Genomic DNA, 8,702 nt, shown 5'->3' with positions numbered 1-8,702 from the left:
TAACCCCAGCACTTTGCCAAAGCACAGCCCCCACACCACTAGAGGGATATCTTCAACCACCAACTTACCATCCTGAGACAAGGCCGAGTATAGCCCACAAAGATCTCCGCCACGGCACAACCCAAGGGGGGGCGCCAACCCAAACAGGAAGATCCTGTCAGCGATTCAACCCACTCAAGTGACGCACCCCTCCTAGGGACGGCATGGAAGAGCACCAGTAAGCCAGTGACTCAGCCCCTGTAATAGGGTTAGAGGCAGAGAATCCCAGCCTTTGCCAGTGTGAGAGAGCAGAGCAGAGTCAGGCAGTGATTTGCTCTACATCTCCACTCCACTGTGCTGAAGGCCCTGTGAATCCGCATATCGCCACCTAGTGGCTGAGACAATGGCTGCAGGGTGTGCTGCAGTCAATGGGTTCCTCACAGAGGGAGGTAGAGGGAGAAAGGGGTCCACAATGCAGCTGTCTATCTATAGAACATTTGATGTATTTCAAAGTTTTATCAGCTGGAGGCTGTGAGTAATCATCAGGAAAGAAATCTGTCATTTGTACTATATGGAGAATCCTGTGACACTCTTTGATTCTCTGCAGAAGGTTGGATCAAATTGATTTGATGCTGAAATATTCGTTGCATAATTCATTTTTTTATTTAAAAAAAAGCAGACGTCTGCTGGTAATTACTGTGCAGGTTCCTTAGAATGATCACAGACACACACATAAACACACACACATGCATAAACACAAACACATATACACACACACTTTAAAGGAAGTTTGTCCTAAATGCATGGAAAATCATATTGTGAAATCCCTTTCTCAGAGCCAAGGGTGTCTAGACCAAAACGTTGATGTGATGGCTGCCGTTATTTGTGAATCAATGGCTCTCCTTCATGAAGCAGACATACAAATGGAGCGGCTGTTCTAGTCAGCCAGAATGAGGAGGCATTAAGGCGACATGGGGGTGTTAGTCGACACACTCCACTGTACATGTGTCCACAAATGTAAAGTATACGGCCAGAAACCTTCTTTGACCCTGACCTAAACCTCAGACTGCATGTAAAAAAGGTTGCCCACTCCTGTTTTGATCATCTAAGATGTATAGCTAAAGTCAAGTCTTTTATCTCCGTCACTGATCTGGCTTTTATTTCCTCACACATACACTGTAGATGACTGCAACTCTTTGTATACATGTCTCAGTCAGAAATCACTCCATCGTCTACAGTTAGTTCAAGACTTTGCAGCTCTGCTTTTAACAGGCACCAGAAATCATATCACACCCAATTTAGCTTCTCTACACTGGCTACCAGTCACTTTTAGAATATATTTTAAAGTTATGAATCACTTTTAAGGCTAGGCTTGGTTTAGCCCCATCCTACATCTCAGCTTTTTTATCTCCCTACGAGCCTGTGATCCTCTAGCAGGGCAATGTCGACCATTCCAAAGTCTAGGTTGAAATCAAAAGGTGACCAGGCATTTGCCGATAGGGCCCCTAGATTTTGGAATAGCCTGCCAGATGAGATCAGGCTTGCAGATTAAGTGCATTTCTTTTATCAAGATGCTTATAAAGTGGTACTGCAAAATCATCTTTGTGAAATTCATCTGCAGGTTATTGATCTGCAATGGAGTATGGGGGATCCAAAACGAGTTGAATATGGAGGAAAAGAAAAACATTGGGATTTTTTTTATTTATCAGCACATTTTTTTATTTTTTATTTTTTTATCCCCTTTTCTCCCCAATTTTCGTGGTGTCCAATCGCTAGTAATTACTATCTTGTCTCATCGCTACAACTCCCGTACGGGCTCGGGAGAGACGAAGGTCGAAAGCCATGCGTCCTCCGAAGCACAACCCAACCAAGCCGCACTGCTTCTTTAACACAGCGCGCCTCCAACCCGGAAGCCAGCCGCACCAATGTGTCGGAGGAAACACCGTGCACCTGGCCCCCTTGGTTAGCGCGCACTGCGCCCGGCTCGCCACAGGAGTCGCTGGAGCGCGATGAGACAAGGACATCCCTACCGGCCAAACCCTCCCTAACCCGGACGACGCTAGCCCAATTGTGCGTCGCCCCACGGACCTCCCGGTCGCGGCCGGCTGCGACAGAGCCTGGGCGCGAACCCAGAGACTCTGGTGGTGCAGTTAGCACTGCGATGCAGTGCCCTAGACCACTGCCCCACCCGGGAGGCCACATCAGAACATCTTTAACCTAGTTTCCTGGATATGGTGCTAGACCGTGGTGGACTGAGACCACGTCATTAAGATCTCTTCGTAGAGTAACAAATACTTGTCTGCATTACAATTCCATTCAAACATGTTGAAATTAAGTTTAGCTAGATCATATAATGTCAAATCAGTACTTTTATATGCTGGACCCGAGACAAAAACAATAGTCCTGAGGTAAGAACTGAATCTAATCACATAGGAAAGGTAATACTACTTTTCCCTCTCCATAGAAAGACTGAGTACGTAGAATGAGATGGATACATGAATCACACATCTATTGACTTTCTATTCAAAAAAATAAATATATATACAGTTGAAGTCGGAAGTTTACATACACTTAGGTTGGAGTCAATTAAACCCGTTTTTCAACCACTCCACAAATTTCTTGTTAACAAACTATAGTTTTGGCAAGTCGGTTAGGACATCTACTTTGTGCATGACACAAGTAATTTTTCCAACAATTGTCTACAGACAGATTATTTCACTGTATCACAATTCCAGTGGGTCAGAAGTTTACATACCCTAAGTTGAATGTTCCTTTAAAAAGCAAGTCTGGTTCATCCTTGGGAGCAATTTCCAAATGCCTGAAGGCACCACATTCATCTGTACAAACAATTGTAAGCAAGTATAAACACCATGGGACCACGCAGCCGTCACACCGCTCAGAAAGGTCTCCTAGAGATGAAAATACTTTGGTGTGAAAAGTGCAAATCAATCTCAGAACAACAGCGAAGGACCTTATGAAGATGCTGGAGGAAACAGGTACAAAAGTATCCACAGTAAAACGAGTCCCATATCGACATAACGTGAAAGGCCGCTCAGCAAGGAAGAAGTCACTGCTCCAAAACTGCCATAAAAAAGCCAGACAACGGTTTGCAACTGCACATGGGGACAAAGATCATACTTTTTGGAGAAATGTCCTCTGTTCTGATTAAATAAAAATATAACTATTTGGCCATAATGACCATCGTTATGTTTGGAGGAAAAAGGGGGAGGCTTGCAAGCCAAAGAATACCATCCCAACCGTGAAGCACGGTGGTGGCAGCATCATGGTGGCAAAATGCACAGTGCTAACCTCAGACCGACAGTACTGCTGTAACCTCAGACTGACAGTACTGCTGTAACCTCAGACTGACAGTACTGCTGTAACCTCAGACTGACAGTACTGCTGTAAACTCAGACAGACAGTACTGCTGTAACCTCAGACTGACATTACTTCTGTAACCTCAGTCTGACAGTACTGCTGTAAACTCAGACAGACAGTACTGCTGTAACCTCAGACTGACAGTACTGCTGTAAACTCAGACAGACAGTACTGCTGTAACCTCAGACTGACATTACTTCTGTAACCTCAGTCTGACAGTACTGCTGTAAACTCAGACAGACAGTACTGCTGTAACCTCAGACTGACAGTACTGCTGTAAACTCAGACAGACAGTACTGCTGTGACCTCAGTCTGACAGTACTGCTGTAAACTCAGACAGACAGTACTGCTGGAACCTCAGACAGTACTGCTGTAACCTCAGACAGACAGTACTACTGTAACCTCAGACTGACAGTACTGCTGTAACCTCAGACTGACAGTACTGCTGTAACCTCAGACTGACAGTACTGCTGTAACCTCAGACAGACAATACTTTCGTAACCTCAAACTGACAGTACTGCTGTAAACTCAGACAGACAGTACTGCTGTAACCTCAGACTGACAGTACTGCTGTAACCTCAGACTGACAGTACTGCTGTAACCTCAGACAGACAATACTTTCGTAACCTCAAACTGACAGTACTGCTGTAAACTCAGACAGACAGTACCACTGTAAACTCAGACTGACAGTACTGCTGTAACCTCAGACTAACAGTACTTCTGTAACCTCAGACTGACAGTACTGCTGTAAACTCAGACAGACAGTACTGCTGTAACCTCAGACTGACAGTACTGCTGTAAACTCAGACAGACAGTACTTCTGTAACCTCAGACTGACAGTACTGCTGTAAACTCAGACAGACAGTACTGCTGTAACCTCAGACAGACAGTACTGCTGTAAACTCAGACAGACAGTACTGCTATAACCTCAGACAGACAGTACTGCTGTAACCTCAGACAGACAGTACTGCTGTAACCTCAGACTGACAGTACAGTTGTAACGTCAGACATAGTTGGTCAATCAAAGATGCTATCTGTAATATGAGAGGGTTGTCTCATTGGAGGTACCATACTGCAAGCCGGAGCCGGATTAGTTCCAAGCCCATGTGCTGGATCCATTAGCAGCCTGCAGCATTGCAGCCTGCAGCCCGCCACTCACACATGGGATGAGTAATATATTCCTTAACAACGCCAGGCCTCTACATACATACTGTATTCTGTATTTCCTGGCAGTGGCACTCGATTGCTAGTATAATAAACATATTATTCCACCCTGGGCCCAGCGCAGACAACTGTACTATTATTTACAATATTTTTTTTTCTCCTTCCCTAAAGGCCGCTGGTTTTGATTCATCAGGGAGCCAGCTGTATATAAAACATATATGTTACAGGTTTGTCCGCGCTATGTATTGAGTATTAATAAAATCATCACCCTGGCTTAGTGCCTTTGTCGTATAACCAGAAACAAAGTCCTATGCAGCCGGCCGCTGCTGTGGCAGACAGAGAGAGTAGAGAGGGAGAGAAAAGAAAGCGAGAGAGAGGAGAGAAGGAGAGAGGAGAGAGGGAGAGGAGTGAGAGAGGGAGAACGAGAGGAGAGGGAGAGGAGAGAGAGGGAGGGGAGAGAGGGAGAAAGGAGAGAGGGAGAGAAGAGAGACAGTATAGCTACAAACACCACTGTAAATACAACCTCTTCACTGTAGACGTTGAGACTGGTGTTTTGTGGGTACTATTTAATGAAGCTGCCAGTTGAGGACTTATGAGGCGTATGTTTCTCAAACTAGACACTCTAATGTACTTGTCCTCTTGCTCAGTTGAGCACCGGGGAATCCCACTATTCTTTCTATTCTGGTTAGAGCCAGTTTGCTCTGTTCTGTGAAGGGAGTAGTACACAGCGTTGTACGAGATCTTCAGTTTCTTGGCAATTTCTCACATGGAATAGCCTTAATTTCTCAGAACAAGAATAGCCTGACAAGTTTCAGAAGAAAGTTCTTTGTTTCTGGCCATTCTAAGCCTGTAATCAAAACCACAAATGCTGATGCTCCAGAGACTCAACTACTCTAAAGAAGACCAGTTGTATTGCTTCTTTAATCAGGACAACAGTTTTCAGCTGTGCTAACATAATACAAAAGGGTTTTCTAATGATAAATTAGCCTTTATAAAATGATAAACTTGGATTAGCTAACACAACGTGACATTGGAACACAGGAGTGATGGTTTCTGATAATGTGCCTCTGTACGCCTATGTAGACATTCCATAAAAAATAAATCAGCCGTTTCCAGCTACAATAGTCATTTACAACATTAACAATGTCTACACTGTATTTCTCATCAATTTGATGTTATTTTAATGGTCAAGAAATGTGCTTTTCTTTCAAAAACAAGGACATTTCTAAGTGACCCCAAACTTTTGAAAGGTAGTGTATATTTATCTGTTTATTTATTTTCCCTTTCGTACTTCAACTATTTGCACTCTGTACATAGCCAATTAAATTAACATTTGCCATTTTTTATTTCATGTTTAACGTTAATTTCTGATTGTTAGAGAGAGAGAGAGAGAGAGAGAGAGAGAGAGAGAGAGAGAGAGAGAGAGAGAGAGAGAGAGAGAGAGAGAGAGAAGCTGTGTTGGAATTGAAACACATTTTGAATGCCTTGTGGGAATACAAACTTCGTATAGAATCTTCCCTAGCAAATATCAATATGAGCATCCCAAGGCAACAGTATGCCATGCATTTTTCATGTTGAAACACATTATGTCATTTTTCAAGACGATCTTGTATGCTAGCCTACTCAATATGGAATACCTTGTATTATTGCAAATCAATTATTTGATCAAGAATACATGGTGTGTGCACAAGTCGATATGTAACCAACCATGAATAAAAGCAAACACAACAAAAAAAATACAACCGTAAAGAGAACGTTAAGTAGAACACAATACCATTATTATCTTATTTGCTTTTGGAAGACCTGGACATCACTGTTGTTTCATGTATTTTGTGTTTTGTGTTTATGTTGTATGTTTGTTTTATTCTTTATTGAAAATATTGAAATAAATGTTTGTAATAAAGTAAGCAACCACATTTTTAGCATGGACAAAGAAGTTCACTTTCCTTTACATAACACAACAGTGAAAGTGTCTTCCAACACTCACCTCTCTGTGCTCTCTCTCTCTCTGTCTCTCTGTCTCTCGCTCCCTCTCCCACCCTTTCCCTGTTCCTCACTCTCTCTCTATCTATCCCTTTCTCTCTCTCCCTCACTCTTTGTTTTGACATACAACAAGCCACTGGGCGACACGACACACAGCAAACCACGGAGCCTAGGGGCCAGCCGGATGTATCGCACCACCTACAGACAGATAGAAAATGCACCGTCTGTCACTGTAAATAAATAAGTCCCTACAGTCACTTCCCACACGGACTAACAACCTCCCCTGTCCTTCCCTGTCCTCCCTCCACCTCCCCCTCTCCCGGCCCCCAGCAATAATCATCCTCAACCCCTCTATCAGAGAGAGCCAGGCACACTAGGCCCCAAACCACCCCACCACCAGGCCTGGCCAGGACCATCAGTATAAGTGATAAACAACAGAATGATCATGTCTTTCTCTCCCAGTGCGATAAAAAAAGATCACAGGTTCATGTTGAGATCATTGGGGAGATGGGGTGACAGTCTGGGGTGGGGGTGACAGTCAGGGGTGAGGGTAGAGGAGACAGTCATGGGAGGGGGTATGAGTGACAGTCAGAGGCAAGGGTGGAGATAGGAGTGACAATCAGGGGCAAGGAGTGGGGGTAGGAGTGACAGTCAGGGGTGGGGTTGGGTGTAGGAGTAACAATCAGGGGCAGGGGTGGGGGTGACAGTCAGGTGTGGGGGTGACAATCAGGGGAGGAGGTGACAGTCAGGGGTGGGAGGTGACAGTCAGGAGCGGAGGTGGGATGGGGGTGACAGTCAGGGGCAGGGGTGGGGGTGACAGTCAGGGGTGAGGGTGACAGTCAGGGGTGAGGGTGACAGTCAGGCTTGGGGGCGGGGGTGACAGTCAGGGATGGGGTTGACAATCAGGGGTGGGAGGTGACAGTCAGGAGCGGAGGTGGGATGGGGGTGACAGTCAGGGGCAGGGGTGGGGGTGACAGTCAGGGGTGAAGGTGACAGTCAGGGGTCAGGGTGACAGTCAGGCTTGGGGGCGGGGGTGACAGTCAGGGGTGGGGTTGACAATCAGGGGTGGGGGTGACAGTCAGGGGTGGGGGTGACAGTCAGGTGTGGGTGTGATAGTCAGAGGTGAGGGTAACAGTCAGAGGTGGGGGTGACAGTCAGGTGTGGGTGTGATAGTCAGAGGTGGGGGTAACAGTCAGAGGTGGGGGTGACAGTCAGAGGTGGGGGTGACAGTCAGAGGTGGGGGTAACAGTCAGAGGTGGGGGTGACAGTCAGAGGTGGGGGTGACAGTCAGAGGTGGGGGTGACAGTCAGAGGTGGGGGTGACAGTCAGAGGTGGGGGTAACAGTCAGAGGTGGGGGTAACAGTCAGAGGTGGGGGTGACAGTCAGAGGTGGGGGTGACAGTCAGAGGTGGGGGTAACAGTCAGAGGTGGGGGTGACAGTCAGAGGTGGGGGTGACAGTCAGAGGTGGGGGTGACAGTCAGAGGTGGGGGTAACAGTCAGAGGTGGGGGTAACAGTCAGAGGTGGGGGTAACAGTCAGAGGTGGGGGTGACAGTCAGGTGTGGGTGTGATAGTCAGAGGTGGGGGTAACAGTCAGAGGTGGGGGTGACAGTCAGAGGTGGGGGTAACAGTCAGAGGTGAGGGTGGGGACAGTTCTAGTAATAATATCACATTACACCGAATAATAATGAAGTGCCCTTAGCAAACTAAATAAACCCTCTCTGTTGCCTTATTGGAATGGTACAATGAAATTTGTCTCACTTGAATATCGAATGACAACGTCTACATGTCCGATTTGCACATATTGATTAGCACTATACCCCTAAGACAATATAATCTTAAAAGAGGGCTATAAAATATACACTGTGCTACAACACTGTGCTGGGGCTGGGACGGGGTCCATCGTGTAGGTGCTTTGGGCAATAAATAACCCTCTGGGCTGGATGCGAGGAGCCCGTTAGCCCCAGTATTTATAGTTATGGGGGAGCTAGGTGAAAGTAACCCCAATGTTAACCTGCACACTTTATTATGAAGTTTATTGGGCTTGCCTCTGGCCGTGGAAATTGCATATCTATATACTTCATCACAACGAGGCAAAGGCAGGCTCCTTCGAAAAAACAGCACACTATTTACTCTAGTCAATTTATTTTACGGGGTAAGCTATGTTGCTTGATTCGCTTGTTCCCTTGTTTGTTTGTAC

Source organism: Salvelinus fontinalis, chromosome 32, assembly GCF_029448725.1.
Source record: "Salvelinus fontinalis isolate EN_2023a chromosome 32, ASM2944872v1, whole genome shotgun sequence".
NCBI classification, from domain to species: Eukaryota; Metazoa; Chordata; class Actinopteri; order Salmoniformes; family Salmonidae; genus Salvelinus; species Salvelinus fontinalis.
The sequence above is the reverse complement of the archived record's forward strand: the minus strand, read 5'-3'. Positions refer to the sequence as shown.